Genomic DNA, 10,019 nt, shown 5'->3' with positions numbered 1-10,019 from the left:
TTGATTTGTGAATAGCGGGCTTCAATGATGCTGTGTCTGTTCTCATGATTTCACCATAAGACTAATTTGGAAAATGGAAGGGGAGGTGGATCCCAAAGACCTATCCTCGTGTGTTTTTCCGGTACTCAGCAAGCAGAGAAAGTGCATACTGCCAGTTACATGCCTTTCATTGCATCTTAGAAGTGCAAGAACTTCTGTTGCACATGATTGTAATAATGTTACCTGAGGAAGGCGTCTGGGCAACATGACAGCTACTATCTGAAAGCAACAATCCATGAATCTGTTTTTCCCCACAATATTTAATCCAAGATGGGGGGGTCCTTTGATATAACACGTTGTTTTTCCTATAAGGTACTCATAAAATGACATTAGTAATGTATCTCTTGCTACATCAACCTGACTATGTGTCATCCGGAGATAACCATCTTCATTTCCCATAAAAAATACCTTTTTGCATTTTTCTCAACAAAAAAAACAGCTAGGGCATCTTTGGGATTTCTGAAATTGGACTTCACTCCCTCGTGTTAATCGTCAGCTTTGTTTTATTTCCCTGCTCCGTAATGAAGTGGGAACGGGTCGTCTCTGTTGAAACACAGAGAAAATCCAGGTATAACATGAAAAATGAGCCATTATGTGGCTTCTCAGGACCTTTCCCTGTAATATGATATAATGCAATAATAACTAATAAATGTAATAGAACGGACCATAAAATAAGCAGCAGATATGGAATTCCAACCACCAATTAGATTTAAGATTCCATGATTAATTCCATGACGGTACATGCCCGTGGAATATTAAATCTGGGACACGAGCTGTTTTAAACATTTGTTTTTCTTAATTCCGTGTCAAATTAGAGGAATGTTGTGAAGCTTTTCAGATTTGATTTTAAATGTGTTACCGAAAGCATCAATTTATATTTTTCTGTGCAAGATTGGCAGTTCCAGAAACGCTAGATTTTAAGTAACAGATGGCAAAAAAATAAATAAAAACATTGAAGAAACACAGGAGTCTGAATACCAAACTGATTTTTGAATATTGAACACTTGGGTGTAGATTTTGTTTTTTTTTAACATTCCTCATTTAGTCCCCTGGTAAATATTTCACCTGAGGAAGGGAGATCACCGAAACATTGTGCGTTTGCAACCTGCAAATAAACCACCTTTTTATGCTCTAATGTCTGTGTAAGACTTAGGGGCCTATGCAGAGAGCAGCGAATTTTAAAAATGGCGAATTTAGTCAAAAGTAGCTTTTTTGGAGAGTTTTATTCTCCATATGCAGAAAAGTGCGAATTCTGCTATGTTTAACATGGATGCGTGTGGCGAGTTTAAATTGGCGAGATGCGCGCTTCAGAAACGTGTAAAAACAAATTCGCGCCTTTTTTTTCCCATTGCAATGGCCGCGAGCGGCCGCTTCTTGCCAATTTTTTCTGGCGAGGCAAAAAGGAGACAATCGCGCCATTTTATTGGCGCGAACAGCCGCTAGATGCCGTTCGCGGCTCTCTGCATTAGGATATTTTTAAAACTGGCGAGATTGAGGTTCTCGCCAGCCGCGAGGCGAGTTTTACAAATAGAAAAGAAAAATTGGCGCGTTTTTCGGAACTCGCCATTTTCTGCTGTTTTCTGCGCGATTTTCTCCAAAAAATGGCGAATTTCGAAATAGCGCTGCTCTCTGCATAGGCCCCTTAATTAGAACAGTGCGGCAAGAACATATCCAGCTCCTATTCAATATCCTGCAAAGCCACCATTCCCTTGCTTTGGAAGATTTCAGCTCCACTTTAATTGAACACGTCTGAAACGAGGGTAAGACCCATTCTTGCCACATGACACCTGTTCTCCGTTCTCTGCCTGTAAAATGGCGAGTTTATTTAAAGATTGGCTTGTTGACATTCAAAGCCTACCATGATCAAGGTCCCAGCTACAGTATCTGAGAGAGCTTTTTAGTTCCCTGCTGTAACCGATGCTCGCCACAAACAGGGCAGAACCGCGAGGCAGAGGTGGGGATATTAATACACCGACCTGGAGCCGTGAAGCAGCGTCCGGATGCAAGACTCATCGTCGGGTGTAGCCGGGTCAGGGTAGGAGAGAGTAGAGTAGTAGAAGGACAAGCTGAGGTGAAAGAGTGGAGAGGTGCAAATCGTAGAGGTCACTTGCCAATTTGGAGGTTGGAGAAAGCAGCGAAGGCAAGGCAGACGTGCATGCGACCAGCACATGTCATGTGAGACTATGCTCAGCTAACTTCCTGGTGGAAGAGGCTGAGCCTGAATAGCAAGAAGAGCCAGTAAGCACAGACCTGCTTAACAGGCAGGAACAAGGCAGGCTCCAGGAGCAGGTGCAGCCAATTACTAAGTGCAGGGAGATATTTGCCAGGAACCAATATGGCCACAACAGCCACGCAAGGGCAAGTTCCAGCAAAACCCTGGACTGGAAGCCTTACACCTACACTCCCATTCGCTCACTTCAATCTGCAGATGAAGGACTCCTAACAGTTCCCAGAATCCCCTGGACTTCCTTTGGGGCACAAACTTTTAGCCACGCTGCTCCCTCTCTTTGGAACAGTCTGCCTCGTACAGCCCGAGAGGCCCCCTCTGTGGAAAACAATAAAAACAGGCTCCAGACCTTCCTATGCACCCAGGTATTTAATTAATGAACCTATCCGGCATTTAATAACTACAGTACCGTCCCATCCTCTATCGTATCTTTCCTTGTATTTGGTCTCTTTGTTTTCTTCTTTTTTCCTTTTTGTAACTGTGACGCGCTTTAAGTCCCATTGGGAGAAAAGCGCTATATAAATAAAGTTATTATTATTATTTAAGATGACTTCACAGCATATTGAATATGGAGTGTTGTGTTTGTATGGTATAGCTCAGACCAGTAAGCACAATTAGAGAGTAGTGGTGTACCGAGTACTCGGAATTACCCGGTACCCGGCGTTACCCGGCAGATTTCCAGCTACCCGGACATTACCCGGACCCGGCAACTGAGAAGTGGGCCCGGCGCTGGGTAATACCTGGCGTCTGGTAATGTCAGGGTAGCAGAAAATAATCTTATTACTTACCTTGCTTACTTTTCAGCCAGCGACGGACGACATCAAGGAACAGCAGCGGTCCTATGGCGGTGGCAGCATCGGAAGTGTCTTCAGCCGACGTGGGAGAAGCAGGAATCCATTCCGCAGCACCGCAGCAGGTAAGCAGTGTGTGTGTGTGAGCCGCGCGGGGAACCATGTGACCGGAGCAGGAGCGTTCCTATTGGACAGCCGTCTGTCCAGTAGGAACGCTCCGTCTCCTGCTACGTCACATGGTTCCCCGGCTCACACTGCTTACCTGCGGCGTGGCTGTGGAATGGATTCCTGCTGTCCCACGCCGGCTGAAGACACTTCCAATGCTGCCACCGCTACAGGACCTCTGCTGCTGTTCCCAGATGTCGCCGCCACCCAGGAGGTAAGTGCCAAACCGGGTAACCGGGTACCCAGCCGGGTAGAACTATCGATTATGGCCAGGTACCCGTTACCCGTTTTTTTCCAAACTCACAACCCACGACCATTACACACATATTATAATACAATGTATCAAGTTCGCCGTCACTTATCACAACTTGCCACATACATTTTATTTATCATAATAATTAGATTTGATTTTTTTTTTTTTTTTTATGTTTTTTCTCTCAGCATAATAAAAAAAATCCTACGGTACTTTGAACCTCCTCAGTTAACAGATCTGTGGAGAAAGTACAAAGCCCTATTAAACCCTCCACTGCCAGAGGGTACTGCCAGGGCAGTGTGTGGGTTAAAATGTCTTATTTTTGTCAACTGCGAGTTTAAATTCGTCTTGAATTAGAAATCACATCTGTCAGTAGAGAAATAATAATGTGAATTTCCTGGCAGCTACTTACTACAAAGGGCGGCTATAAAATCTCCAATATCTCTTTTTCAATTGTATTAAAGCAGCAAAGCAGATTCGAGAGGTGGGGGGCGGGGCGGTGTTTATTACCCTGAAAATAAACATGCTACTTTGTATAATGATGAGGAGTTTCGCTACAGCAGGGGAAGCCAACTCCAGTCCTCAAGGGCCACCAACCGGTCAGGTTCTCAGGATATACCTGCTTCTGCACAGGTGGCTCAATCAGTTGAGCCACTGATTGAGCCACCTGTGCTGAAGCAGGGATATCCCTAATGCCTGGCCTGTTGGTGGCCCTGCCTAGAGGACTGGAGTTGGCTTCCCCTGCTCTACACACTTTCAATGTCCTACAGCTGGAGAGCACACAGGTTAAAAAAGCCAAAATCGGCACTGCCCCCCCCCCCCATATCTAATTAGATTGTAAGCTCTTCGGGGCAGGGACTCCTTTTCACTTTTATGTCTGAAGCGTTTCTTCCCATTTTGTGTTATTTATATTATTTGTTATTTAATACGTAGGGGGTGCCGGTAACCGCACCGCTGGACTAGCAGGGTTCACGTAATGGCGGAGTTTCAAAGTTGAGACAACCTGAGGGCCAATAGGAAGCCGTGATGTCATCAGGTCCGGCTTCCTATTGGCCCACGTGATGGGAGAGCTTTAAACTTTGACGAGACACCGGCACCACCTTTGGCGGTCTGTATCTCTGGAAGCAAGGGGTCCCCAGGGCTGAAATTAATGGGGTTCAGCTCCGGAGACTCACTGCTTTAACCCTATGATTTTTTTTTTTTTAAAGGGCATGAATAGCTCCTTTTAAGTGGCATCCCGGGGGCATTATGAAGTTGCCCCAACGTCATTGATGTTTCTCTAGTTTCTTGGGGAGATCGTGAGCTCAGGTCTCGGGGTGCTCAGATTGTGATGAAACAGAAGTGGAGGGAGGACATTCTCTTCTGCTCCTGAGGTTGGGATAAATCGCAGTCGCGTGATCCCATGACCTTGAAGTAAGAAGGTCCGCTTCACAGGTAGGGTTGCCAGGTGGCTTCTCCAAAAATACTGGACTCAATGGTGAAAGGTGCGTCAGGTCACTATGTCCAGGGAGGAAAATACCGGACACATACATGTCCAGTATTACAGTACCTCTCATTTTTTACTGAACAGAGTGTCCAAATACAGGACAGTCCGGTTCAATACCGACACCTGGCAACCCTATTCACAGGGTGGAGCAAAACGTCCAGTATACAGAGGGTTAATCATTTTGTTTCTCTCTGTTCTCTACAGCGAATATTGACACTATTGGAAATCCTTAGTCATGCTGATATAACCCCCCCTGGAAAGGATACTTAGTTAATGATGGACAGGCTCTCCAGCCGATGACTGTAAAGAAGGGTTTGTGTGATTGTGATTGTGTCAACAGGAGGAGTTGGAGAGAGGTTCAACGACGCGCAGGTTATAATGAGATGTATCTCATGTTTGCGTGTCTTCACTTCAAATTTTTTTTTATCTTGCATTTGTGCCACCAAAATCCATCAGGTCTGAGGGGGCATAAACTTTTCTGGCTAACAATTTGCGTCACAAGTGTAACGGTCAGACCCCCACCCAATCTCATATTGGCCCCTGTGGGTGTAATCTGCTCCCAATTACATGTATGTGTGTTGTGATGCACCTGCTGGCAACAGGACTCCTGAGTCTCCCGCGGGTTGGTAATGGGGAATATCACCATGACAGGCGTCTGAGGTAGTGTTCTGAGTCCTACTCACATTTGGTACAGCGCCTCCACCCCATCAGGATCCCTACAGCCGCAGGGAGGAGTATCTGACAGGGAACTACTTGGTGCATCTTCCTGGGGAATAACTCCAAACTCACTCACGACGGATCTCTTGAACCAGGGCATCTTTAATAGCATGTTACGTGGTAGACTGCCCATCATAGCGGCCGACACTTAGCCGCTCATTTCGTTGAGGTACTCCATGCAGAAGGTTCCTCCTCTCTTAATTGAGTTGCTCTCCACCTCACCCCTAAGGGAGATAACCAACTGTGCCAGGTCCCGGGACACCATGTGTATTCAGCTTGTCCCTTGCCACTCTGACCAGCAGAGCTTAACCTTGAACCTCACACTCTCAGAACTGATTAAGAACAGACTAACTTTAGGCAGTGCTGTGTAATATATAGACTCCAGAAAGACCCACCTCTGTGTCACTAACAGTGGACACAAAGCATGCTGTCACTTCCTTTGCTACAGATGACACTTCACCAGGGTTTTGAGGGCAAACCTCCATGATAGTTACTGGCAACCCTGCCTTCTTACCAGGATTACTGCCAGCATGAGAGAGATCTGTACACCAATTTTACACCTGGCTACACAAGTGTGAAACACTTTGCTATATTTGATGTAGATACAAAATGGAGTCATGCATCAAAACAAACCTGGCACTTTCTTTACGTTGAGATGCAGGCGCGGATTGGAGGCGAAATGTAGTCCGGGCATTACGCCTACCTGCCGGCCCTCAAGCCGCGACGTTTTGGTGCCGTGATGTTGCTGCGCACGTTATCATGGCAGTCGATAAAGCAGGGCCGCTCCAGGAAAATGGAAGTCTTACAGAGGCCGCGCTCTCTTCTTTGGCAAACAGTGTAATCGTTGTGGGGAAGAGCGTGGGGCGTCTGTCGCCGCGATGCATAGCGCAGCACCGGCCCACGACACACCCGCGAGCATGCTGTGGGCCTCTGCACCGGCCCACCGGGTATTTGTCCAGTGTCCCGGTGGCCCAATATGCCACTGTTGATATGGCTCCTCCATTGCACAGTTAATTATGCGTTTGTTACCCCTAATATCTCGTACTCTCCCACACTGCAACAAAATTGCAAGTTCTGCAGCGAAGGGACATTTGTCTAAGGCCAAGTTCAGGGTAGATGCTACAGGCGCGAGCTTCCGTGCGCGCCTCCGCCGCGTGTTCCTGCAGCTCAGCGATCTGTAACTTAGCTGCAGGAGTTAGGTCGTGGCGTTTGGGGGCGTGGCGGGGGCGTGGCGGGGGCGTGGCGAACGTGTCATGGAGCTGGTTCGGTGAACCAGCTCACGTGACGCGACTGTAGCCCGAAATATCATTTTGGCTTGTAGCGGCAAAATGTAGCATCGGCAACGCTGTACTTCCACCCTGAACTCAGCATAATTCTTGCGCTCATGCGCTTGGCCTCATGCGGTTTCAAAAATTCCCCATATTACAATGTTGGTCCTGTAATGCGCTGTATGCATAGTTGCCATTACATAAAGAAAAATATACATGCTGTAGGTCAGGGGTTCTCAACTCCAGTCCTCAAGACCTGCCCAACAGGGAATCTTTTCAGGATATCCCTGCTTCAGCACAGGTGGCTCAATTAGCCCCAACTTCAGCACAGGTGGGTCAATCAGTCCTTGCTTCAGCACAGATGGCTCAATCAGTGGCCACCGATTGAGCCACCTGTGCTGAAGCAGGGATGTGCTGAAAACTTGACCTGTTGGGGGGGGGGGGGGGGCGAGTGGAATTGAGAACTGGAGTTGAGGACCCCTGCTGTAGGTAAGATGTTGCTCCAATAAAGGGCATCGCTGCCCGCTGAGAATCTAATTTTACACTGGACTACTAGACTACAAGGATTCCATGCACTAATTGTATTAATCAAATGTAATTATGTATGTTAATATTTAACACGAGCATCAACTCTCTCATCCGAGGAGGAGACAAGGAGATGCTGTGGTGACAGGGTAATATTAATGTTGTCTGTAAAATCATTACCGAGTTTAGCTCAGCAGTTATTAGGATAATGATTTGGCCTCATTTACAGCCCATCATAACGTGGAAACAAGCTTTTTTTTTGTTGCCTGCTTTTTGTATACAGCCACAGGGAGTGTATTAATAGCGCCATGCGAGAGATTACTGGGGTTTTTTTTTGTAGGCTATCATTTATTTTATGGTACTAACACAATATGATAGAAGTACTGCTGCTTTTGTATTTTCTGACCTTGAATTTCACTTACTTTGATCAGAGCACCTAATTTATGAAGGGTTTATTTGCGCATTCTGGTTTGGGTAGATGCTTTTTGGAGAGCGTTTTTGAAATTATTTACATATTGCTATAATAACTGCAAAATACTCTATACATTACTACAGTGTTTTCCAACCTGGGTTCCTAGGAAGCCTTGGATTCCCCGGGCATCCCTAAAGGGTTCCCTGTAATTTTCAGGTCATTTTAAAATTGTACCAAATACAGAAGAATTTACAATGCATCTGATCACAGACGCGCTATTAGAGAGGGTTGGGGTTCGTTACAATGCATCTGATCTCAGACACGCTATTAGAGAGGGTTGGGGTTCCTTACAATGCATCTGATCTCAGACGCGCTATTAGAGAGGGTTGGGGGTCCTTACAATGCATCTGATCTCAGACACGCTATTAGAGAGGGTTGGGGTTCCTTACAATGCATCTGATCTCAGACGCGCTATTAGAGAGGGTTGGGGGTCCTTACAATGCATCTGATCTCAGACGCGCTATTAGAGAGGGTTGGGGATCCTTACAATGCATCTGATCTCAGACGCGCTATTAGAGAGGGTCGGGGCTCCTTACAATGCATCTGATCCCAGACGCGCTATTAGAGAGGGTTGGGGATCCTTACAATGTATCTGATCTCAGACGCGCTATTAGAGAGGGTTGGGGTTCCTTACAATGCATCTGATCTCAGACATGCTATTAGAGACGGTTGGGGTTACGTACAATGCATCTGATCTCAGACGCGCTATTAGAGAGGGTTGGGGGTTCCTCAGAATTTCACATGGGTTCCTTAACCAAAAAAAGGATGAGGATCACTGCATTACTACATAGACTGTAATCTGTGCGGTGCCGATATCCCCTTGCTTATTGTGTGCTGTTATGTTTGTTGCACTTATTATATACCGTATTTCCCTGTAATATATTGCTTATTTTGTAAATTGCAGCATACGTTGGCTGCAGACGGACGCTCCACCACTGCCGATCCACCGCTGAAAGCTCCACCGCCGGCCGCCTCAAGGAGAAGGTAAGTGTGACGGTAGGGGTAAATATGGCTGCTGTTAATAAAGGTCAAGTCTGTCATTGCCCCTACCTGTCAGTAATACACTGTTATTATGTTATGTGTATGTTTAATGTACTGTACTATGTCTTAACCTGGTTCCAGCACCTCAGAGACGGTTTGCAGGAAAAATGTTGCAAAAGTGTCAGTGATCTTTGCCTGTAACAGTTTGTATGTTGCTCTTTTTATGTTGTATTTCTATGCACCAATCCCGGGGCAGGCCAGGGAGACAGCACCTGTGCCTGAATGTTTCACTGTTGTGGGTTTAGTGTATAAAAAGGTGGTGAGGGAGACCCCTAGCAGATTAGATGAGAGCCAGAAGAGTTGCAGCTCCTGTGCTGGTGTCAGGCCTAGAGTCCTGTTCCAGAGGACATTGCAGGGAAGAGAGAATAGGGGAAATCTCTGCAAGGTGGTCCCTGCACCTAGGACTATAGGTTACCCCAGTTTTTTCCCCAGTTGTGAGTACAGTATGTGTGTTGTCTGTTTATGTCGGTTGTGGAAAACTTTTTTTCCAATAAATTAATTTGGTAAACTCTTGTGTTTCTGTCGAGCGAGTTGATCCCTGGTATGAGGCTGCGGCCAGGGTGGGAGAGCGTCCGCTGCCACTCGAGCACTGTGACTCACCCCACTGCTGGAACTCACTGCTGCCAACCACTTCGCCGCTATGGAAAATGCCTAAACCCCCTAACCTAACCGCTAAAACCCCTTAAATTAACCCCTTACCCTAAACAGTAATACAACTTACCTTAGAAGCGGCCAACGACGGGGATTCCTGCTGCAGATCGGCTGCAGTGGAGGATCCGTCTTTGGTCCACCGCTGGCAATGGTTTGGTCGCGGCGAAGCGGCCATGGCCAAATGTCCCTCCCCTTTTTTTTAAGTGCCTTGCAATGTACTTCCCTCTGACCCTGAAAGAGTTAACATTTATTGCATTGCATTTGACAAATAAATTGTATGACAGAACACAAAACAATGGAAATATGACAGAAAGAAACTAATGCACTCCAATATTTGGATATTGTAATAATAAGCATGACCTGACAAAACAAAATTGCTTCGGT

The sequence above is a fragment of the Ascaphus truei genome, chromosome 10 (assembly GCF_040206685.1).
Source record: "Ascaphus truei isolate aAscTru1 chromosome 10, aAscTru1.hap1, whole genome shotgun sequence".
Taxonomy (NCBI): Eukaryota; Metazoa; Chordata; class Amphibia; order Anura; family Ascaphidae; genus Ascaphus; species Ascaphus truei.
The sequence above is the reverse complement of the archived record's forward strand: the minus strand, read 5'-3'. Positions refer to the sequence as shown.